General features: G+C 38.0%; 1 protein-coding gene across 8 annotated transcripts in view; it reads right to left on the bottom strand.

Annotated features, from left to right (window-relative positions):
- Positions 1-26766, bottom strand: part of LOC122800839 (uncharacterized threonine-rich GPI-anchored glycoprotein PJ4664.02-like) — a 662067-nt gene that overhangs the window by 597058 nt on the left and 38243 nt on the right. The window lies entirely within an intron of this gene.

The raw sequence follows: 26766 nt of genomic DNA, 5'->3' as shown, positions 1-26766 counted from the left end.
CATTATGATATATATATATATATATATATATATATATATATATATATATATATATATATATATATATATGGGTCTACTTTGATTCGCTGAAAACTCATTTCACTGAATTTCAATTCAACTTCAAAAAAGTCACTGAAAGCTCAAATCACTCATTTCACTGAATCACATTTCACTGAATGTAAGTACTATTGGGCAAATAAAACATATATGCCCTTTCCCCCACTGTAGTGTGATCCTGGAGTTAGTTTATATAGTTAGGGGGTGTGGTGAGTACAGCCCCCCCCACATTGGGGGGTTTGGGTGTATAGCCCCCGCCCCACCTAACAATATAAAAACAAATTTAGGTGCAGGACTATGCCCCCCATACCACCCAATGTGGGGGGCTGTGCCCCCACGCCCCAACTATATACTAACTCCAGGATCGCACTACAGTGGGGAAAAGGGCATATATGTTTTACTTGCTCAACAGGACTTACATTCAGTGAAATGTAATTCAGTGAAATGAGTTTTCAGTGATTTGAGCTTTTAGCGATTTGGTGTGTTTTGAAATTCAGTGAAATGAGTTTTCAGTGAATCAAAGTAGACATATATATATATATATATATATATATATATATATATATATATATATATATATATATATATATATATAGGACCTGGACACTTGCGCAAATTTAACTTTCACCGAAAGTCAAATTTGTGCTCACACATACCCGAAATTTCTGTCCATCGAAGCAGCAATTTTGGGTATGTGTGAGTGGTGTGCCAATCGCACTGTGGTGCGAGTAAGGGAATATCCCTTTACTCCACTGTAGTGCAACCTTGGAGTGAGAATATTTAAGTAGGGGGTGTGGGGGGTGCAGGGGGCGAAGCCCCCCCTGCAAAAACATTTACTTAGTGGTTTTGTTTTTTTTTTTCACAGTTTAATGGAAGTGCTTTTTCAATTAAAGCGCTTTCGTTAAAATGTGATCGTTATATATGGATTTGGACACTTGCTTTTTCGAGCAAGTGTCCTAGATCCATATATATATATATATATATATATATATATATATATATATATATAAAGAGAGAGAGAAGAAACCAATCAGTCTGATTTGGAAAGGATGGTATTAACTGGAGTGCAAAGAGAGAAGCAATTCTTAGACCGAGAAGCTCATGCAGACTTCACAGATATAGTGACCAGAGGAAGCAGAGATTTTCAGCACTGCAATAAAGTGTGAACCAATTGGTAGAAAATTGTGTTTAACATTATAAAAATGCTTTTTATGCATTATGCCCTTGTCAACAAATACTCTTTTGCACTCTGTATCAATGGTCATAGTGTTGGGCGGCCATGGTGGTGCAGTGGTTAGCATTGCTGCCTCACAGTAAGAAGTTCTCTGGTTTGATCCTCAGCTGGGGTGCCTTCTGTGTGGAGTCTGTATGTCCTTCCTGTGGTCATGTAGGTTTTCTATGGGTGCTCTGGTTTCTTCCCACATCCAAAAGACATGCTGTAGGTGGATTGGACACTCTAAATTGGCCCTAAGTGTGAGTGTTTGCATGTGTGTCCCTTCTGTGGAGGGCTGGGTGCCGGACTGGCAACTTGACACCGTAAAACTCCACTGCCAATCATGAGTGGACAGATGATCTGCAGTGGCAATCCCTGACCGGGAAAAGCCAAAAGAAGAAGAATCCATGGTCATAGTGTTGCAGTTTGCTGATAGCTGATGTATAGATCTTCCTGACAATACATGCACAATGACTGTGATGTCACATGCGGGGAGCAACATTGGTGAAGCAGGCTAATATAATACTGTTTCATTTCAGTTTTAATTAATCTTTTATTTATCATAAGACAGAGTTTTGAAGAATGATGCTTAGGCAATTTAACATCTTGTCTTGAACATTGCTAGGTTTTGCATTGTTACACAAAGAAGTGAGTAAATATAACTTGTGTTAATAGATTTTGTCTTGGGGAAAAGTGCTGGTACTGATTAATGCAGTGTACCTTTAGATGACATCTCATACCTAAATGGATACCTCTGTTTTCCCAGCTTTGACATGTAACAGGAAACAACGATCGCGATCTCAGGGGGAGACTGACATATTGTTCATCTGGCTGCATTGTATGGAATGCGTTAAAAAAGTAAGATTGAGAAACAGACACTTTTTTGGCTTTAAAACTTTTAATGTATAGCTTCTTACTGATTTAATGCAGAAACTGTTCTTAAAAGGTCCACAGAGTAAAAGACAAATAGTTTATCAGAGCATCACATAGGATTATAGGATCATTGGTACTACAGTACAAGTGAGTCTGCGTCAATAAACTTCTCAAAGTAGCTTACCATATTGTGCCTGTTATTCTAACTGTCTTTGTTCTAGTTTAAGCACTTGGACTCCAAACCAGTTATTAGGTGTGTGGTCTACACTCTTGTGGGAGGAGGGGTAGCCATCCCCCTTCTGAAATGGGAATTGCTGGTGAATGCTTATTATGCCTGTTATTCTAAGTGTTTTTGCTCTGGTCTGTACTGCACTCTTGTGACATTACTGTCTAGACAGATTTTTTTTTAAACTGCTAGAACCTCTGGTTTGATCATAGCTGAGCAATGCTGATTATGCTCCTTGCCTTATTGACTTGTTGAATATTTAAGTTTTCCTCACTCCTCCCTAGTTGATCAGTGGCCATGGATATGCATTTCCTGACTCTCTCTGTGGCCAGTGTGTTTGAAATGGGTATTCTGAGGCATTGTAGACATTGCCTAATGTACATTGACAGCCCACCCCACTTATTCTTAATAAAACATATAGTATGCAAGAGGTGTACATACACTTTAACACTGGAAGTAAATCTCTCTCATACAAACAAAACTAATCCCATATCAGTTGTCAGTGTCACTTGTACTATGCCTACTACACAGGGTAAAGACCCTACACATAAAACTCCTTATGCTGAGGTACTTACAGGTAACCTTTTTAAAACACTAAGACCTCCTGCACAATACAATCAAAGAAAGGGTCCTCAGCCATTGTGTAAACACTCCTTTAAAACACCACCCATAGCTATACCTAGTAACACTGTATCCAGTGCCTCCACTGCTGAGGCCTTAAGACAAGCCAGCATGCAGCTAAAGTTCCTGGTCACTGGTGATTCTATAGTGAGGCACAGTGATGTCCCCCTCACCAGACTGAGTAAGGAGAGAGTCATGGTTAGCTGCCTTTCTGGGCCTAGGATCCTTCAGGTCACACACATACTCAGATCATTGAACCACAGGTACAAGTACAACTCTGTCATAGTTTATGTGGGTGTTAATGACATGAGACATACATACCTTAACTATATTGAGCTTGTTGATTATGTGTCTCACGCAGGTATAAGCTTAGCACTGGGCAGCATACTTACCTTCTCCAAGGATTATGCCATGTTACCAAGAGAAAATGATTGATTATAACAACTGGCTTAGCTTCTGGTGTCACTCCATGGGGGTACAATATTTGACAGCATGGGAAGACATTGTTGACAGGCCATGCTGCTTTGCCAAGGATGGTCTGCACTTATCCCCTCTAGGATTTCAGATATTGGCAAAGACCTTTTTGAACCCCATAGGGCATTTTTTTAGGCAATGCCAAACTGATAAATCTACCAACTTAACTGAACCTATTAAGGAATATCTGAAAGTTGTACTGCTCAATGTTAGAAGTCTTAACTAGAAACTCCAGTCCCTCCAAGCCTTCTTCTCCATGGAGAGTGTTGATATTTGTGTAGTAACAGAGAAATAGTATAAGGTCGCTGAGAGTAACACAGCAATGTATATTTATAATGCTTTTCACACCTTTGGACAAGCTACTGCGCAAGAGGGAAGTAAAGGCAGGGGACTGTCAGTCTAAATTAAGACTAATCTGACATCTAAACTAGTTAAAGTGTATGACCCACTGGAGCTCATACATGTTCTTCTCACCATAAACAAGATATCATGTGATATCCTTGCAACATATAGGTCCCCCTCCATAACCCAGGAAATCCATGCTACCTATCTCAATGTACTTGCTTCCCTCACTGTTCACCCCAATATGACACTCATATGGGATCTCAACTAGCCCTCTATAGATTGGGAATCTTACACAAGTTCTAATGCACAAGTCCAATGATTCTTAAACTTTATAAATACCAGCATGCTGGAACAGTTTTCCCATTCTTCTACCACGGGCATAGACATCCTTTACCTTGTACTCACACACTTGGGAGAGGGGCAATGTTCCTCACCCAGTGTAATATCTTTGCTCGTTAGATCTGGCCATAAGGCAGCATTACTTGAAATAAAATCTAAATACGGAGATCGAGCAAAACCAAAAACCTTAGTATCTATTCCAAGGTTAACCTCTCTCTACAAACAACACCTTTTCTAGATTTCAAGCACCCACACCTATTCTAGATTCCAAGCACCCCCAAACACCGTAAACATCAGAGAATACATTGAGCTATTTACAAAATTTCTGTACAGGCATATCGATAGCTGTTTAGAGTGAGCTGCATCCACTCATTTTAAGAATAAGACAAACTCATAAGACAAGCCACCCTGTTGGAATCACAATATTAATCGGCTATACAACAAAAGAAATAAAATCTTGGCCAAGTGTAAGAGGAAAAAAGCCATACATGCTAAAATCCCACTGACCAATATAAACAAGCAGCTAAAAGAGTTAATTAATACTTCAAAGGTTAAATTTGAAGAAAAAATAGCTTCTCAGGCAAAAAGACAACCACAAAACTTTCTACAGCTATGTCCATAACCTCAGAGGAAATACACAACAATGTGCAGAAGTTATTGTAAATGGCATCACCCACACTGAAAAGGAGACCATTGCCAACCTTTTGGCTAACAGATTCAGCTCAAATTTCTCACCCCCCCCCACTGCTCCCTGTAGTCCAAAGGAAATACCATGTAACACAGTCCCCCCAACCATTACTAGGGAAGAGGTCATCAGTACACTTTCCAAGGCCAGAAACACTGCATCAATGGACCATGACAACATCAGGGGGTGTTTAATAAATAGCATGAAACATGACCTGTCTGTTCCACTTAGTCACTTTTCAACACGAGGCTTCAGTCAGGTTCTGTTCCCAAAGAAAGGGTGATGGCAACAGTCATTCCCCTCCATAAAGGTGGTCCAACTACTGATCCCATAATTCTTACCAGTCTCATATGTCAAGTCATGGATAGAATCATCATGGATATGATAAATGAGGAAATAGGTAACTTGCAAATGCTGGACCTATCATAGTTTGGTTTTGCTAAAGGAAGGTTATGCCTATTAAATCTTGTGGACTTTTTGAAAGGGTCACCAAAGCATTGGATGAAGGTAAGACTGTGCACACAGCTTACCTCGACATGGCCAAAGCTTTTGATGCAATACCCCACTCAGACATTATAGACAAGCTCATTAATTTAGGTATAAACTATTTTATCACCCATTGGATAGCCTACTGGCTCACAGATTGGACCCAGCTGGTCAAAATCGGTGAGGCTACCTTGACCTAGAGGCCAAACACTAGTGGATTCCCCCAGGGCTTGGTATTGGGCCACATGTTTTTGGCATATATTTCTCTGAAATGGAAGCAAATGCTGAAGGTTTATGGCTGACTAAGTTTGCAGATAATTGCAAGCTGGAGGTTATCAATGACTCCCCTGCAAACACTAGCATTCTTCAAATAGTTCTATCTCTGACTAAGAAATGGTGCCAGAGGCCTAGTCTTAAATTTAATGGTAAGAACTGCATAATTGTACCTTTGGGGTAGTAAACTTTCCTGACTGATTACCATATTGATAATACACCCCTAAGAGTTGACCCAGTGGTCAGGGGTCTGGATACCCACCTAGACAGTAGCCTTACTTTAGACCACCAAGTGGCCATGGTGGTGAGGAAGCTCTTTTATGTTTCACAGCTTATAAGTAAGGTCATGGCATCTGGGTTCAAAGAGGTCATTATCCCACTGTACTCTGCCCTTATCAGATGAATCCCAGAGTTCAATGCTCCCTTTGGTATGTACCTGATCAGGCATATGCAGCAACTAGAGCTAGACCTCAAAGGTTCCTTGCAAAAAGAATATAAGGCATAACAAACCTGCCTTATACAGAGCACCTTAAAGCGCTTTCCCTCTACTGAGTCTTCTAGAGACTTCTGTGGGTGATCTATGCCTGTCTTACAAGGCATCCAGAAACTCCACACGTCTGAATCTCCTACATATTTGTAAGTCAAAAAGTACTAGAAATACAAGGTCTAGGGTCCAGAAATTTGTCTGTGACTTAAAAAGGACATGATAGATAGACAGACATGTCCTAGAGACTCCCCCTCCTGTGGAACAGGCTTCCTATCCATATGAAACTGATGCCATCTATTACCCAGTTTAACTGCAAGCTAGACAAGTGGATGAGGAATATGAAATTTACATCGGCCTGGCACACCTGTCTCTTATGGACAGAGATAGCTTATAAATGTCTGATCATCAATGTCCTATTTGTATGCAGGACATCATTAAGCTTAGAAAGGCCCTCTGGGTCATTAGCCTAGTCACAGTTTACGAGTCTATAGCCTGTTTTCAGCGGAGGCCCGGGGAGAAATGCTCCAGATGCATGTCTTTGGAATCTATGAGTACATGCAGTCTGGTCTTGACAAAATTGTTGAGTGTAGTAGCATGAGATTTTAATAGTGTAGCTTAATGAGGTCAGATATGATATATTCCATGACCTTGTAAATTAGGTGAGGTGTCTGAGCACCACTACAGGTGTTTTCCATAGACATATCTTTTGTCTAAGACTAAGTGAAACAAGTACAGAAGGGCATTAGTAAGGGCATGTCTGGCACTATTAATTAGGTGTCTGTGTAAATTGTCTCGGCCTGTGTCAGTGGTAGTTTTTGTTTTAAGGAGTACAGCCTAGGATGTGTTCCATAGTGACTACGTGGGATGTGGGATGACTGGGACTTTCTATGACTGCCTCTGGAGTAAAATCAGCATTAAATCTCTCTGCATATGTTTTTTTATGTCTTTAAGATAAGAGTGGGAATGCTGTTTTGGATTTTTCTAAACATTTCAGTGTGTTAGTTCCCAGATTTGTAATGTAAGCAAACAAGGATTTCTAGTTAACTTTGACTTCTAATGCCAATTTCATTCATGTTAGGCTTTGATCATTCTGATTTCTTTTTTAATCCTCTTGCTGATCTTTCTTATTGTATCTTTAATGTAGGTGGGTTTATTAGGTCATTTGATTTATTTTTCTTTTCATTTGTTGTAGAATTTATTTATACTGGTGGACCACCAAAGTGGCTTATTTTTAAATGTCCAGTTATATTTGCTGGGACTGCTAGATCTGTACACTCTTTAATGAGGGAATAGATTTCAGATGAAAAAGTAGCAGAGCAGTCTTCATGGGGAGTGGCAACACTGACTTAGCTCACCATAAAGTTTAAGGCAGTCTGTATGTTTTGGTCCTTGAATTCAGAACTGTTTACTGTTGTGGGGTTAGTGACTTTAAAGGAGAAGGTTAATCATATATGGCTCAACTTAACCAGATGGAGACATTAAAGACTCACTGCACTTGACAGCAATGTTAGTGAGAATCACATATGTGATTTTCCAGCCCTTGGGCTGGTTAACTACTTGTTCTAAGTAATTATCATTTGCTAGGCCTAGGAATCCTTGGCTGTACCCAAATGTCATGGTTTAGGAGCACAGTTAATTGAATGTTAATTGAAACTGCCCAATATAAATGTATTTTTGATAAGGTATTACACTAAGTAAGGATTCTGTCAAGGTATACTGCAGATATGGGCAGTATCGAAAAGCAGGCTATAAGTTGATAGTTATTCTTATGAAGGGTAAGATGGAGTTCAACAAGGTCAGTATTAGAATCATGGGAGATTTGCCCAGTAGTATTATTATCTTTGACAAATATGGTGATGCCGCTACAGTTTCCCTCAGATTTGTAGGCATGCTAAGTACTGAATCGAGGTAATGAAGGAGTACTATCCCTGCACTGAGACCAAGTCCCAGTTAGAATGCAACCATGAATGTATTCTAGAAGAAGGGCAGCCTCAACATCAGGCAGTCTGTTGTCGAGATTTCTGGCATGACAAGAATAACCTTGATGTGTTCAAAATTAGGATATGCAATGTCACTGTTCACTATGTTGGAATGTCCAGAAGGGAGCCTTGGCCTAAACAATGGTATTAGAGTGGCAGCAAGGGCTTTGTCTAATAAACAGAAGCTATGGAGTGGCAGGTGTAATCCATCTCTAGCAAAGTAAGGCAACCTGTATTCCATGTCCTTGCAGGCTGACACACGCTGGACCCTCCTTGAATGACATTAAGTAACTGATGCCGTTGTTATATTGTCCCACTAAAGCAGCAGTATAATGACATTCATGGAGAGTTAGCTTTTGCCCTGTATTATTTATTGATTTATTGACTTACTTATTGACATTTGATTATCGAGAATGTCCGACTGGGTAGAAGCCTATTTTTCTGTAGAGGCCCAGGGAGAAAAGGTCCAAATTATTACAAAACATTTTAAGAACAATAATTTTACAATCTTCAGAAATAACACAAAAACATCTGCAGTTTAAATAATTATAACAAATCAGACATCATGTAAAAACATTGGTTTAGAATCGATACAAGTTATATGACAATTATTTAATACTTAGAGAAATTTTAGACCATTTGTAGACAAATTAAAGGTAAGTTAATCTAACACAAATAGGAATTGTAATATGAAGTGAGGAAAAAAACAGACTTATGGTATATTTAGAGAGAAAGTCTGTGAAGAGAGTTTGATAGAAGTAAGGAAGTAAGTGAAGGAGGGAGAGTAAGGGGTATAAGGAACAAAAAGGTACTTGTTCACATTGGATATAGTTAATAAACTATCTAATCACAAATCAACAATTAATGTGCTATCTGAACTACTACAAAGATATTACGGATATTCCTTTGGTGTACTCGGTCCTCTGAATAGCTTTTGCTTTTCTTTATCTCAACCGCCATTTCCTCCAATAGATGCATACTATTACATACACTAAATATCAATCACTTTCCATTAATATGAATGCTTCTCTCAAGCTCCTCGTCCTGCATTTGGACAAAGACGGGATACACCCATAACAGCAGGCATACCAGCATAGCCACTGACAGCTTTATAATGCACATCTAATACACATTTTAAACTAGACCCCCTCTCTACATAACTTGTGCCCCCTACATTCCTCTAACATCACATATTCCATTCTATATCACCGTTTTTATGATGCTTATGGACAGAGTCATGATACTCCCCACTTGATTTGAACCTGTAATCCACCCACCCAGACAAGCCTCCTTTTCCTCTCACCTATTCTATTTCTTCTATGTTTTATAACCTCTTTAGTCTTTCCTAGCCATTATTTATACCCCACTTCAATCTATACACCCCTATGTGGATATGCACACACCATCTTAGCTTATACACCTTCAATGGATCCCTTTCACACTCAGCACTCAGTGTTTTCACATTACTGTTTAGAAGTTTTTACTATATTCCCTACTTTCTTCTGGCTTTTGATAATTTTTACTGTGGGATCAACACATGGCATCTGTAACCTTGATACACTATTGTATCTATATTTACAACAAAGCATTACAAAGGTACAGTTGCTATTTGTTGCAACCAAGAACCATATCAGGCATGTTGAACAATTTCCCCCTTCTTTCAAGATGCGATTAACTGGTGTTAGATTATGAAGTATAAAGCTACAAGTTATCTCCCCATGCACAGGAATCTTGTGAAAACTCATCCGTGACTAGAAGAAAGGTGTTTTTTTCTGTATCACGCTAGTTCATTAAATATCATTTTGCCCACTGATCTAAAAGAAAATTACTCTTTCTGATCTAACCTTTGTTCAATGCTACTTTATGCTTTAATATTATGTATACCATGTTTTAACCAATAACTACTTCATAATGAAAGTGTTTCATTCAGATGATGACTAGACCTCATTATGTTTAAGAAAAATAAATAATTTTACTTGAACAGAACTATTTGCATAATCACAGTCATTTGTTACCTTAACAGTTATTGTGACTCCATGTTACAGAACTGAGCCCTGTGATATGCGGTTAAGCTCCTCATCTCCATTAGCTTCCTACTGGAGCTATGCATTCTCACATAGTAAGTCTAAAAATTTTAATATTGGGGTACATCTTGTGTGCTATGACTGTCTGTCCTCTTCTTCAATCTTTCACAGACACTGTAGGGTCCAGTCATCTGCTTATACCATTAGCTTAATTTTCTCTAGTGGCTTGAGGAGGTACAGACAGCAAACTGCAATACATATTACTTGATACATAGAGGAAAATGAAACTGTTTTACAGAATTTTATATAGAACAAACTAGATCTCTGTTTTTATATGTATGTACTGCTTGTAATGTCGGTCAACTTAGTCACAGCACATTATGGTGCATAGCAGTCTTAGAAAGTACATTTGTGTAAGCTGAACTTACCATAACAGTAGATGCTCAAATGATCACTGATGCAGTAGCCTAAGCTGTATAGTTTTTAACCTGCCAAGGATATAACTGTCAGTCAGCTTCCAAAGCTTCAAAACTTTCATGTTCCCAAACTATCAAGCAGCTCGAGCTGAGCTGACTAAAAGACAAGTTTGGGCTCAAAGCCCTTCAGAGCTTTTCTGCCATCATACAGAGGGAGACTCAGCACTGAAAGGACAAAACTAGAAATAAGAAAAAATAAATGTCCACATCCTATCATAAAAAATACACCAAAAACAAGAGGGATGGAGAGAGGGAGTGGCTACTGCAACAGTGATCATTTATACATCTACATTTATGGTAATTTCACCTTACACAGCTGTACCATGTTTTTTGTATTTATCACTGCTGCAATAGCCTTAGCTATATGTGCAGATTACCATTGCTAACTATATTTGGGACATAGGAGAAGAGGGGTGCAGGAGCCCCTGGAGAATGTTCCTAGCAAAGCATGATCTAGACCTAGAGAAGGAATCCAGCTTATAGTGCTTCATAAAAATATGTACAGTGGACCAAGTAGCAGCATCTTGAAAACTTTTAGAATCCAACCCTTTCCAAAAAAGCCATATAAGAAGACAAGGACCTTGTAGAGTGGGTCTTGACCCTACCAGTAATAGATATGTCATGGTGACCTTAACAAAAGTTAATAGCCTTAAACAACCATTTGGAAATAGTCTGTTTTGACACGGGTTGTCCCTTCTTCTTGCCTTCACAAGAAATGAACAATTGATCCAAAGAGCAGAAAGATTTAGTTCTGTCAAGATAGTACCTGAGTTGTCTATGGACATGCAGGGTATGGAGTATACTTTCTCCCTCATTTTTAGGTTCAGGAAAGAAAACAGGGAGGTGGATATTTTGGCTTAAAGTAAACTTGAGTACATCTTTAGGCATAAAACAAGGATTAGTTCTCAAAGAAACCCTGTCCTTGTGGAAAATGAAGGAGTGCATTCCAAGTGCTGCCCAGGAGAAGACAACACAGAAATCTAAGCAGATTGCAGACAAGAGAGAGAATAGTACTATTAGAAGAAACAAGAGCACAACTAGCTGCAATCAGATGCCTAATATTATATCTGAGAAAAACAATGCGGAAGTGTTTTTTTCAGAAAAGTACCAAGAATCAGCTGATAAAAGTTTATCAGCAACACGGCAGAAAAAATAGGACTTGGGTGCAAGTACCATCAAACACAGAGCTGGGCAGAGGGGTTCCAAAGGCCACAAAGAAAAACTGGAACAGCGAGGTCAATTATTGATGGAAATAATAAGCACTGTGTTTTTTTAAAATTGTCAATCTTTCAGTCTAAATGATGAAGTATGTAAAGTTTTAAGTAAGGGCTAGAATTTTGTATCAGCCAAAAGAGCAGATAAGTGTGATATAGCTAATTCTTTAAGAGATTATGTATGAAAGCTGAATTTTCAATGTTTGTTTCCCAATACCAACAATGACAATAATGTGTTTGCGAGACCAAGTGCATATAATCCACCCTTAAAAAGGAATTCAAATGTTTTTTAATGGTTAGTGAGTTACAGATTATAGAACTTTTCAATAATAAATCTGAGTACAATTATTATAATCTAACAATCTCCGAAATAAAGTTATTACATGAACTGTTAAATAACAGTGAGGTGTTACTTACTAAGGCTAATAAAGGCAATGCCCTAGCTGTGTTGGATAGGGCTAAGTATGTATTGAAAATGGAAGAAATGTTGAGGGATTCAGTCTTCTTTAAGAAGGTAACATTTTTAGATGTAAAAAAAGCATACTGTTTTATAGACGCCCTAATTGAAGAATGGTTGGACGTATTTAAGAGCAGATAAGATGCTATTTTTTGATTGAAGTTCCTCAGAAGAGTGAGTCCAATAGTTGCTATCAATATGAATAAAACTGAAACAATGGCAGTATTTGTGGATAAACATTTGCAATAAATTGTGGAAATAGGTTTTTCATATGTTAAGGATTCTTTTGATTTTAAAAGAAAATAATGGATGTCAAAGTGGATGAAGATGATTTATTGGTAACCGTAGACATCAAATCCCTATCTACAGTTAAACCTAACAGAGAAAGGATGGAGATGGTGAGGTTCAAATTCATTAAGTCAAAAAAAATTTCAAATGGTGCAATAAGTCTCCTTATGGAAATATTAGATAGTGTTTTAAGTTATAATTATTTTAAATTTAACAGTGGACTATTCCAACAAATTAATGAAGTAGCAATTGGGGCTGCTATGGCCCCAATTATGCAAATATATTTATACATGGGTGGGAGAAGATAAATGTACTAGAAAGTGTTTATGTTAAACACATCAGTTCCTTTAAAAGATTTATTGATGATGTGTTTTTGTATGGAAAGGAGGCAAATTTTGTTGAATTAATTTTTAATGTATTTAAATAATGTGAGTTTTTTTTTTTATTTACTATGCACTACAGTACAACTTCTGTTAATTATTTAGATTTAACAGTTATTAAAGAGGGGAATAAGATAATGATGTCTATTTTTAAGAAAGATGTGCAGAGTAATTTGTTCTTACATTATAGTAGTATGCATCCTAAAAAAAAAAAAAAACGAACATTGTCAAAGGACAAATGAGAGTTAGTAAGTTAATATATTGAGACAATGATTTCAAAAATGAGAGAGTGAGTTTATGTAACAAATTTTTACTAGAAGCTACCCTGAAAATTTGGATAAGAACAAATTTGAAGAAGTTAATGAAATGAGAGTGAATAAAAGAGAGAAAGCTAAATGTGACAAGTGGGTAGACTATAGAGTCTTGATGCAAATCACTAATAGGGTTGACACTGAAGCTATCAAATGTATTATTAATTCTAATTGGAATTTATTAAAATGCCACTCTGAAGTTTTTAGAGCAGTTGATGATGCCCCAGTGTTTGGGCAAAATTGAGGGAAGTAACTCTTACAGAGTAAATTAAAGCCTGTGGATAGTATTGTTTCCAATCCAGGCATGTATAAATGTTACAATTGTAATTCATGTCATCTTATTGTTGACTGATGTGAACAAAATATGTATTAATGGTTATAGGATTGAAGTGAAGGGAAGTTATACTTGTAAATAAAGCTTTGTTGTTTATTTAGCAATATGTTCTTCCTGTAATGTATTTTATGTGAGACGTACTACTAGGGAGATTTACAAGAGGATGTATGAACACAAACATGCTGCAATGACTAAGAATGAAATAAATGCACTTGGTAAGTTTTACAAAGTTCATGTAAAGTAGATTTTAAATTTTAGCATTGGGTGAAATCAAACATTTTAATAGTATGTTTAATGCTGAAGATGAATTAGGATGGCTAGAGTATTCATGGCAAATAAGGTTGGATGACTGCCACCCACCAGTTCTCAATGACAGAGAAGATTTTATGGCTTTCCTTAAAAGGAAAGACATTAACCATTAATTTAAAAGTCATGTGATGGAGTATTAGTATTTAAATGGTTGCCCTTTAAAACATTTTACAGTCTGATGAAGTCTTATGTTTAGAGATAAAAGTGCTTACTGTTGAATGTTTTATTAATAAATTTGGGCTTGTGTTTTCCTTCCAGCTTTTTTATTTGATTCAGTTTGTTAATTTGTTTTTTGTTTTATTGTGGAAAATTAGGTAGGTTTGACTCACCATGATATCTTTCAACTCAGATACCCTTCTTGCAGAGATCAGGGCAAACTGCTTTCCATGTTAAGAACCTCAAGTCAGCCAGATTAGTTTCTTTAACAAAAAAATTAAAATCTGAAGGAGGGGTCACTGATTTATCTAGAGACCTCTTAAACAAAACACCTTTCAAGAACATTTTGACATGCGACTGCCTTGAAAGAGGAGGATCCATGGGAAGACATGCTGAAATGGCTGATAAATGAACCTTGATAGAGGAAAGATAAAGAGCATAGCAACTCACATAGATCTTATAAAACCAGAGAACAATTAGCCCTGAATGGATGTCCAGTTATGTTGTTGACACCGACTAGAAAACCTTTTTCCATTTACTAATATATAATTTTCTAGTAGCAGGCTTTTTTGCCAACATCAGTTCCTGCTGCATGTTCTCAGAAAACAGGTTCCCAAAGGAATTAAGACCTTATCATCTGGGCAATCAATTGAAGATGACTGATGTCAGGGTGTATCAAACAAACCTGTTCTTATATGAGTAGATCCATTCTGTGAGAGAACTTGTGGTAATTGCCCCTGGCCATTTCCAAAAGAAGGGATAACTACTATAGCCTGGCCAGACGGGAGTCACCACAATGACCTTGGAGGTTCCTTCTGAATCTTCTGAAGTACACTGGCTATTACTGGAAAGGCATATAGGAACATTCCTGTCCAAAGAAAAGAAAATGCATTTGTCTTCAAGGCCTTCTTGCATGGAAGTCTGGGACAAAAGTCGGTCTGTTGATTCTCCAGAGAGGAGGCAAACAGGCCTATTTGATGAACTCCCACAAATGGATCAAATCTTGGAAAACCCTCGGATCTATTTTCCATTCATGAGAATTTTATCTATGCACTTGTCCTGCTCAGCTTGTCTGCCGCATAATTTTTGTATGATGTAATTTAGGATGCCTGTAGAGTGAGATTGTGCTGTGAAGCTATATCTCAAGCTAACATGGCTAGTCTGCAAAGAGGGTATGATCTGGTCCTACCTTGCTTGTTGATGTACTACATCAGTTTGGTATTGTATGCAAACATTTGAAGAAGTCCCAGGGACCAAAGATGGTTCTGAGAGTTTCCTGCTTTGATCAAAGTAAGCATCTCCTTGATATGTATGTGTTTCCATCTATCCTTGTTGTGGCACATCCCCTGCACTTTTATCTCTCCTGAAACTAAAAGTCCAAAGCATCTGTGGTGTCTGACTGGTTTGGAGAAGGGAGGGAGAATGGGACCTTGATTTAATGATATCTGTTTTCTACAAGTGATTTCATTTCTGACAAACCCCAATACTGGCATCTGAAAAGATAAAGAATTTTGATGCTGGGACCAAAGAGATTTCAGAAACCACTAATTTTGTTTCTCATGTGGAGTCTTGCCAGGGGTATCAGTAGAATCATAGAGACCCAAAGTCTTGGGGTATTCTAGTGACCAAAGTCTCAGTGTAAAATCATAGAAAAATATCTAAATAAAGATCCATTTTTCCTGTGGAAGAAAACTCTTTTAACTGAGGTGCCGAGTTGATATCCAAGGAACGGAATCCTGTGAGAAGAAATCAAGAAAGACTTTTGAAAGTTTTCGAGAAATCTCAGCTTGGGAAAGAGATCTCTCACCCAAGAGAGAGATTCCTGACATTGTGAAAAAGACACTGCAAAGAAAAGGAAGTCATCTAAAAACAGAAAAATGTGGATACCCTGTACCCGCAGTAAGCTGTAACTAGAACTAGACACTTTGTGAACACTCTTTGTGCAGTGAGTAGTCCAAAGGGTAAGGCAGAGAACTGATAATGTGATCCAGATACACAAAACCTTTAGAAATACCTGATGTTTGGATGAATATGAATGTGATGAAAAGCATCTTTTAAGTATAGTGTTACCAGGAAACATAAAGAAAGAAAGAAAGAAAGAAAGAAAGAAAGAAAGAAAGAAAGAAAGAAAGAAAGAAAGAAAGAAAGCTCGATCCAGAACTTGTCTGTAAGCATTTTGTTTCCCCACCAGGGAAGGAGAAACTGGTTCTTTCATTCCTTAGGATAGCATGTGATGAAGACCAGATGGAAACAAAAGAGTCTAATCGATAGAATGAGGAATGAGCCCCAAGAAAGGAGGAATTTCCTCCCACTGATGAATGATTTTCAAAACTCATTTGACTGAAACATTCTGCTGACAAAGAGAACAGTGGATTGTCAAACTTTCTGTAAGAGAAAAAGGGCAAGGGTGGAAGGAGGTCATAGGGTCTTGCAGATAGTCATTTAGGCTTTATGGAATGTCCTTAGTGTTTAGAGGTTTGAGATTTCTTTTTGGAACCTCCTTGCCACTTCTTCTTAAATATCTGCTTAGCTGATTAATGTTGAGACTGTTTATTCTGTTTTTGTGTCAAAACTGGATGAGGAGAATGACAATCTCTTAGACAATTTGGAAAAGTGGTCTGACAAATCCTAGAGGTTGCCTGGGTCAATTTACCTCTTTCATCACACATTCTGATCATCTTGACAACAGAAGGGCCAAACACTAAATCTCTATCCAAGGGAGAATTTAAAATCATATTTTTTACATCATCAAGGAACTTCTGGGAATGCAGCCGAGTAAACCTCCTTAAAACAGTACCAGTGGCCACAGCCCAGCAAGACGTATCAACAGAGCCATACACACACTACAAACAATGAGTCGTGACTAGTGCAACAGAAGACACTAAGTTATTTATAGCAGATTTGTCTTCACAAGAAGAAACTGTAGATAAAACAATTTATGCTGTTACAATATGCCAGAATAAACTCTGAAATTCAAAATTGCAGAAGTATAAACTTTTTCCAATACCAACCAATAATTTTGCCATCCTTATTAGAAAGTGTAGTATTGGAATTAACTAAGTGCTTAGCCACAGAGGAGTCAACTAAGGCTATGGCTACTGGGTCAGGTTTGGAAACAGTGTATACAAATTTAAAAGACTGAGAAACTTTACACATCCTATCTGCCTTTTTAGAGACATCTGGCTGACTGTTAGGAGAATTACAGTCAGTAAGAAATACATTCTCTAAAGCAGACAGAACAGGAGGAATGGGTGTAGATACTGGATCCTTCCGTAACAATGCATAGTATTTTATGAGGGAGTGAAAAACCTTGGTGTTCTCCTACTGAAAACAATGGCATATTGTAGCAATACTCGGAGAAAAAGAACCTACTACAGGAAGAATCAGAAACTGAGGACAAAACCCTAAACTTATCCCTGCATCTTCCTGCTCAGATTCAGAATTTTGAATCTCTTCATAAAAGAGGCAACCCAAAAACTACTCTATAAGAAGGATCAGTAGCCTGAATCAAACCCTGAGCCACTTCCAATAAACTACTTTTATCCAAAGAAATTTTAGGAGGAGAAGATACAAGCTTGATTTTCTGTTTCTTTTTGACAGTAAAAATGGGGCCAACTGTGTTATTAATGGCAGTCACTGTTTCTCCAGATATGGGTACAGCATTCTGACACAGCAGGGAAACATTCCCTGTTTCCTCTCCCATGACCAGCAAGAGTGGATCTCCCTTGCCCACAGAGAGGACCCCAACGGCTGAGGACATGGCTAACCCCTGGACCATAGTGGCTGTAGGTGCTACACCAGAGGGATCTGGGGTAAAATATGACTGGTCTGAGGTACAACAAATGGCTACAGCACAGTCACCCACCTGCGGCTATGGTTACATTTCTAGCTTGTCATAGTGGCAAAGGTGGTTTGCTTCACTTTTTCTTTTTCTATTTCTTTTTTCAACTGGAAGAAGGACCAGTCATGGGACTAACAATCTGTTCCATGGTCAAGCCAAAAATGGTACATCTATTATCGGGAAAATAAGCAACAAATGCCAGTACAACTATCATTCCACAAAAGTTACTTTTTAGACAACAGCATAATAAAAAGCACTTTCAAACAATATGGCAGCCCCACAATGGAAAAAGAAACATAATTTCTCCACAGAAAATATTTGATCAGTTATTTACTTACTACTTTAAGGTGACAGAAACAATGAGTGCTCTGTTTAAGAGTACATTACAGTCTGGGTACAGTCTATTAAGACACAGCACTCCTAGCTTTAAAATAACAATGATGTAGAAAGTAATAAAACACCGGTAAGAATTAAAAAAATGAACTGTTTTTTTTTTCCCCATCTGCCCAGCTAAGGAAAGCACAAAAAGACCAGCGATCCTCACAGGCCTCAGAGTAGTTTACTCTTTTGCAGCAGGAAAACACTGAAGGGCTTCACTCCTAGACTTGTCTTTTATTCAGCTCAGCTCAAGCTGCTTGACAGTTTGGGCACTTAGAATGTGGCTTGAAGCTTTGGAAGCTGTCTGACTGTGATAATATTGGCAGGATACAACTTGTACAGCTAAGGCTACTGCAGCAGTGGTCAATATGAAGAACATTTTTAGATATTGTTTACAGAATCTGCTACAGAGGACAGTATATGCATATACCAATACAACCATGTCTACATTGAATGACACACAGCAAGTGACTGGATAATCCAGGTAACTAAAAATAAGACTAACACTAGAAAAAGCTACAACTCATCATTTCTTAAATCTCTGGAAATTAAGTCAGACATTAATTAAAGTTATAATTGTAAATAAGAATTCATTTCTGCTTCTGTCAATTTTCAAAGAACAAAAGATCTCATCTCATTCAGGAAAAAAATGGTTTCTGATTTGATTAGCTTCACACAGCACTTTTATTCCAGATGAAGTCTTAGTAAATGAACCAGTAAGAAGATACTTGCAATAAACAAATATCAGTAAGAGCAACAGTACATTTAGTTTAAATGTGGGTATATCTGTCATAGTGCTTAGTGGCCAGACTTGGCAGCTGCATAGAGATTATGTTCCATTGAATTAAACTTCCATCTGCTTCACAACTGCTATTCTTTGTTTAACATTTTTCTTTTTTTCAGTTCACTACTTGGCAATTAAGACTGTTCTTCTTTTTTAGTTCAGTGGTTTATTAAGCATCACTTTGTTTTTGTTACTATGGGATCACATTGACTGTGTTTGATTTATGGCTGAGATTATTCAGGCAAGCCAGGAGCCTGTCTATGATATTTGCATTTTTATATTTAGATTAATGGGTGGTTAAGAGGAGCAGACTATCTCTACCTTTATTTTTTCCATCCCTGCATAAAAAGTCAATTTATGACTTACCTTTTGCATGGAATGTTATAAAATAGCAATAATAATAATAATAATAATAATAATAATCTTTTACATAAAGTCCACACTTGGAAGCTAAAGCATCATACACTTTTATTACAAACATTAAGTATGACATCAGGTCTTTTGCATACGCTGAATAAATTTTTATTAACAATGAGCTATACTAGGAAAACATGAAATATGAGACAGAAAAATAAAATTAAATATCATTTTAATGTCTGCACTTTGTCAAAGTTAGATGTTTAGTGTTAATCATGTAATGTGTAAGGGGGACAACAAAAGAGAAAACTATGTCATAATTATAGGGATGCTAATACTAAATAAACTTTAATTGCTAAGTGTCAAAGTACATAGTGTTTACATTTTTACAGGAAGGAAATATTTCTGAGGTGTTAGCTTGCCTGACGTACTTGTGGAAACAGTCAGAAATATTTACTGCAAAGAAGTGTCTGCCATGAAAGTACACATGATTCTGAACTAGCTAAATTATCACATCTGTGTTAGATATCACTGGTTGTAATTACTTGACTACTTGCTGCAAAAATGTATGTTCATTGGACTGTTCACAGCTGCAGTCATTATTTAGGCTAGTGACCTCTTTTCAGTGGAGGTCCAATGTAGTATTTATACTATTTATGTCTTGGGATATATGCTTATAGATAGCATAACTGCCTGGCTTGATTTGCAGAGCTATACTTTCCTCCAGTACCTTGGCTGTCTCCCTCCATTTGCTATGTAAGGAAGCTGGTGGCAAAAGAGGGCAATTAGGCAATGCCACCTCCTTGTTATTCCTACCAGGCAGTATTGTTATCTATAAATGCTACCATTATTGTCAGTCCACTGGTCAGCCTGCTTCTAGCAGCCAGGTATGTACGTCATAATGGATTTGGAAGAGCAGTTTACTAAATGTCTGATAGTGATTCTGATTCTGAATTTAAGGGAAATGTGAACAATTGTACTACATGAAAAGCAAATTCCCTATAAAGTCTACCACTTCTTGTGTTTGGTCTGTTTCATCCTAGAACACAATATGGATGTCTGCCCATATTGTTCTAGCTTCACCCTAAGGCCAATCCATAGGCAAGCACAATCTGACAGGGAGTTCTCAGCAAAAGGTGCAGGGTATCCAGTTCCAAGCCTCTATAGTATCTACAAAGGAATCTGTGTAATTGCAACTGAAGATAAAAACACTTCAACAAAGAACCTGGGGAGAAATGTCAGGAGACTGACAACATCCTGTTGAATGACTTGGGTCTTGCCAGTTCCGGTTTTTCCTATCATGGTGAGGCACAGTCATAGTCCCTGCCTTAAGAGCTAGCTTGATTGATCATCTGGCAGTGGCGGCTGGTGACTTCAAATCAAAGGGGGGGGGCTGCAACAGACAGCTGAATGGGTGGGGTCAATGGGAAGGGGTGCAGCCAACTAGAAAGGGGAGGAGCTATGCTCAAAACCACAAAAACTGTAACTTTAATTAAATACGCTGCCCTGGGTGCCAAACCTTCATTATGAGAGTCCAATCAAGACAAAATGAAGTGTAGAAGAAAAAATATTTTAATGCATTGGCTGCATGACAGCTTACTTAATATCTAATGGAAACAAAAAGGTTGTGAGGCATGAAAAAATAAATTACTTTTTAAATACATTACTGGAATGCCAGTCAAAATCAAGTATAAGAAAAACAAGCAGCACTCAACTCAAACCCTTGCACTGCAGTTCTAATTATAATTTATATTCGGCTTTATTAAAGTACCAAGTAACATGCTGAAAGTAGCAATCTCTGTGATAACCCACTTGTAAAAATGTTTCTTAACCCAAAAATACCTGCTGCCTGACAACAACTATCTACTTGTTTCATGGGGAAAACATGATCAAAGTAAAAAATTTAAAGCAAACAATAAACAAGCTCAAGATACATTGCTTAAAGGATTACTGCACAGGTTATGAATCACACACGATAGATTGGCATTCTGTTTAGTTTACAGGTAAAGCCTGCAAAGATGACTGCAAATCTCCAACACATGTAATGAGCTTCTCAAAATAATGTAATCCTGTTCTTTATTACAAATACTGTCATATGCATTTCAATACCCAAGGCTTATACGTTATCTAGTTATGTAAGTATTCTCTGCATGGCTGGCAACAACAGAAAGGCTTTCAATGTTGGCAATTCTTTAACAATATGCTTATTATAGATTACTTGCATCTTACAATCACATACCTGCTTACCTGGTGGTCATTAAAGGATTGCTACTTAAACACAGAGCAACAGGCACTTTCTGAATAATAATAAGTATAACTCAACAGTATTAAAATATGACATGAAACCAGAACATTCTGCAAAATCAACGACAGGTGAAAAGCCACTGTAGTACTTGTGTCTACCTTGGATGGGGGGATACTCTGCACATTTACACTGCATAACTGCTCCTTGCCTTGCTTGGACACACCCAGAGTCACTACATGGGTGAGTGGGGTGCAACAAGTATGTCACAATTTGAAATGTTTCTGGCTGACTTTGATGGCCCTGACACATTTGTCATACCTCTCAACCTCAGAGCAAGAAATCTGGACAAAGCCATACATAGAAGTGGTCTTGCATTAGTATGAGTTTTCTGAAGGGTATGAAATCTGAAACTCAAATATCTGTCATTATTTTTTAACTTCAGTCTTTAATGATTTGCCACTAATTTGCCAGAATAAAAACACAATTTTATGAAAAACAGACCAAAAATGTGATGCAAAAATATAAAATAGCCACATAATACAGCTGGGAACCTGTCAAAGAAGAGACACTTCTTTCACATTAGTACTGCTAACCTGAGCAGCTGACAAAATAAAAAAATCTACATGCATTTCTGAAATAAAAGTAATCTATAACTCTGATTATTACAGTTATTTATTAATTGTAAACCCTCCATGTTTTCTTCCAAAAATTGCCATTTTGCAGAAGGATTATTAGGGGAAGAGTAACATTTTGAGCCAAAATCGGGGACAGTTGAGAGGTCTGGATATGCTTAATTCTATAAGGCAATTTATTTGCATGTACCTCTCAACCTGTTAATGCAGGAAATCTGGACAAGGCCAAATATATTGGGAGAACATATAAACAGTACTAAAAATTGCTCTTGTATAAACTGAGATAGTTGATAGAATAGCAGGTCTTGCTTTAGCATGCATTTTTCTGAAGGTTATGAAGTCTGAAACTCAGTGTCTGTCATTATTTAGTGACTTAATTCCTAAATGATTTGCCAGAAAACACCAAATGTTATCAAACCAAAAATAAGAAGCAAAAATCTGGACAGTTGAGAGGTATAGTTCAGCTGTCTTTGAGTTTGCAGCCCTTCCTCCCAAACAAAATTATGGTTGAATTGAGCCTCCCCCTGCAGCCATTCCAATGAACCATTACTTGGCTATTTCACCCCATTTACCATCAACACTAATGTGCATACTGCTTTACTTCTGCGATGATTTGGACTTCATTTGAAAGTTTTATTTTGCATTTTACAGCACAAACACTAATAAATGTCTGCTAAACAAAGCAATGCAGTCTCACAATGAAAACAGACTTACCATTAAAACTTCTCTGCCCTTGAAACCCACATTCATTGAAACATCATTGAAACCCACATTCAAAGAAAATACATTTTTCCAGTGGCAGATTAACTTTGGGCTGTTTTCAAATCACAGATCCCTTGCACACGAAACATACACATGCTCTGTGATACACCTTCCTGATTGTATTAAATTATATTCCTTGTACAATACAGTACAACTTTAGAGGGCATTTTAAAGTTATTGTTTTGAAGATTTCTTCAGTAAACAATGAAACTAATTGCATGCACCAATAATGACAAATCTGCCCAATTCAGAGCATTTTCATCATAAAAGTCTACTCAAAGTTCTACAGTCCACCAGCATTAGTAAATGTGCACAATCTCTGAAGAAGTAAAAGTCATCTAAATAATTCTACATTCAAGAGATCTGTAACTAATAAAGAGGTTGCCGCTAGCAAACAACTTTATATTTAATTGTTTCATCTACAAATAAAGTGCCTGTTGCCCTTGAGGAATAAATTGCCTATGTTATACTAAAAAATGCTAAGCTAGTAATATTGCAATAGGGAATGGATGGCAAACTGATAACAGGTTCATAGTTACTAGGTATCGTCACCAAAAAGGACTGCAGCATCCACCTCCTTTGCAACACAGTACAGTATCAACAATGCATCTACCTACTGTGGGAGAAGAACCCACAGCCTTCTGCATCAAAAGCAAATACACTAACTATTGTGCTATTAACAATTCAAGCAGACTCAGCATAAGCAGCACTAAACTTTTGCTCCCCTGCAGTGCTCAGCTCCTTGTAAAATGTACTCAGCACTCAGCTGTATATCTGAACTTTCCAGCACAAGAAATCTGGAAAAAGCCAAAATTTATTGGGGGGGGGGCAAAGGCCCAAAAACCAGGGACACATTTTAAACATTGCTTGCATAATGTTGGAAAGTTGCTAGAATAAAATGCTGTTACCACCATACATTTCACTGCCAAGTCTTGGACCCAGGACCCTGTGCAAAACAGTCAGAGCAAGATATCACTATGCCAAATCAGCTGTTTTGTGAAAGAGTGGAAGACAAACTTAAATGGTTAACATTTAGTGAATTCAGTTCGCACCATAGCTGTTAACCTCTTAGCACAAAACACCTGAACAAAGCCAATAATGGAGGAATACAGCCCCCAAACATATTCAGTTAATTCAGTTCTCACCATAGCTCTGAACATCTTAGCAAAAAACACCTGGACAGAGTCAGTAATGGGGGAATACAGCCCCCAAACATATTCAGTGAATTTAGTTCTTACCATAGTCTCAACCTTAGCACAAAAACTTGGACAAAGCCAATAATGGAGGAATACAGTCCCAAAAATAGGGACAAATTTCAAATATCCATCTTATAAACTTAAAATTGCTAGAATAAAAAGTTTTGAGTTACTATGTACTTTCTGAAGAATATGAAGTCTGAAATTCAAATGCTTGTCATTTTGATTTATTTAACATTTGTTAATCAGGAAAGTCTGACTTGGAACAAAAGCCAATTTTCAGCAGAGGCCCAGGGAGAAACACTCCAGACACATATCTTTGTAAGATGGGAGAACACCAGAGAACACCCACACAAACACAGGGAGAATTTACAGACTCCACACAGAAGGCGCCACAGCCAAGAATCAAACCAGAGAACCCGTAGCTTTCAGGCAGCAATGCTACCACTGCACTACTGACTGTGTAAAGACAGAAAAATATAGAAATCACAGATTTTATGAGGAACAGAACAGAACAGAACAAATACGAGGCAAAAATCTGCAAATTTTTTACAAATGGTGGTGGATAGGGAATTCATGCTCTTGCCACCTGGGTCCAAGGTGCAGGGTTCATGCCTGTGGTATTCTCTACCACACACACACACACACACACACACACACACACACACACACCTTACCTTAAAGTCCGTAAGATCAGCCTATTTCCTTGGTAAACATCCCAGTCTGACACACACCCCTTACCTTAAAGTCTGTAAAACCAGCCTATTTCCTTAATAAACAGCCCAGTCTGTAAAACGAGAGCAAGTCCTTAGTAAACAGCCCAGTCTGTAAAATGACAGCAGGTCCGTACGTAAAACAGGCAGCCCAGTCTGTACACCAAGAGCAAGTCCAAGTCTGTACCATCCAAAAGCCCACTACATCCTTCCCATGAGAGCAGAGCAAGCTGGGTGCTACCCAGCCTGCGGATGTTGCAGTCTGATCCCCCTTCCAGTCTATGCAGTTGCATAAACTTCTGGGATAGTGCTGCTGAATGCTCTCTTCCTATTCCAGACTGCTGGAGAGATGGTCTGGATTCTGTGCGCATGCTCCAGACTGGTTCACCAGCAGTCCGTAAATGCCACAAGTGCTCATGTGCGATGTTCTGCAAATCATGTTTTGGTTTTTATTAGGTTTTCTTTTCTTTTATTAGTTTTTATTTTATTTCCTTTTTGTTTTACAGCTGGGGGTCTGCAGTCCTGCAGTCCAATAGCAAGAGACACCCCTGTCAACTGGCACAGCAGTTCCAGGGGTCACCATGCATTTAATAGTTCCCAGGCCTTCCTGAATCAAGGATCCCTTCATGCCACATGACACAAAGACAACATCCATACTAGTATCTCTCATAGTGATTACTGAAGAAAATGGTAGTATTCCAACAGTATTTATTTGTAAGGAGGTTGCCAGGGTATGTCTTGTGATTTCAGTCACTTGCCCATGACCCAAGGTCACCAAGGTATTTTTGTCTGAGACCATGAGGCACAAAGCACCAGAAGCCTCACCATTGCCAGTCAGCTTGCTTTGGCCTAGATTAGCAATGCCTCAGCCTCTTCTTCTGCACTGGCTTGTTCCTAGCAACTAATCCAGATGGCTGTGAATTTCATGTCCTTTTTGTAATCTAAGCAATGAGTTTTGGAAATTCATAAGGTGTATGGGGCCCCCTTCCAAAAAGATAAATGTTGAATCTTCTGTAGAATCAAGGATTCCCCTGGTACTGAAGCAGGCCTCTATGGATTAGATCTCCTGTATTGCATCATATAAATCTGACAGTCAGGGACATCCTATGTTCTGCATCTCTACCAGATGATTTCTGCTTTGGGAACACCTTTCATAAGATGAAGCAGGAGTTACAGTAAGAGACAAAATGGTACTCTGAGGCCCAGCTCAGATGCAGAACTTTCACGGACCCGCTGGAGTCTATCACATTTGCTGTCCTACCAGTCATGGATGTGCTGAAGGATATGTTTAGTAACACATTTATGGAGCCATATTCTATCCTTCCTGTTTCTAGAAAAGCTAACCATCTTTACAGGATTAGAAAATGCCCATAAATTATTATACAAGACCCTTTCTACCCGCCCTTTTACCTGCTCCACTCATACTAAGTATCTACCCTGGGCCCATCCAGGAACCATATTACCAATGACAGAGAGAAAAAGATTATTTTCAGATTTGTAAAACCAAGTTTTGTACCTCTCGCACTGTTCCTTAGAGCCTTGTGTTTACCTTCCAACATTCCCTGAGAGGTAAGGGAAAAGGGAACCCACATAAGGGTCTGAAGCAAGATATGCTTGAGTTCCGAGACACTTCTGTTTCAGGTGGCCTGACACTCTAAGAAATGTGGATATGAAGCATCAGGTAGGGCAAGCTACAGGGTCTGTAGTTTGGAGACATGCCTGTTTGATAGCTTAGCACATGCCAGATTATGTAATTGTATTTATTTATTTATTTATTTTCTGGTAAATTCCAACTGAACACAGGTCCTTTTTCCATGGGTGCCTGAGAAGAAAAGCTCCACAGAACAATAA

Source organism: Protopterus annectens, chromosome 4.part1 (genome assembly GCF_019279795.1).
Source record: "Protopterus annectens isolate FY-2018-M chromosome 4.part1, PAN1.0, whole genome shotgun sequence".
NCBI classification, from domain to species: Eukaryota; Metazoa; Chordata; order Ceratodontiformes; family Protopteridae; genus Protopterus; species Protopterus annectens.
The sequence above is the reverse complement of the archived record's forward strand: the minus strand, read 5'-3'. Positions and strand labels throughout refer to the sequence as shown.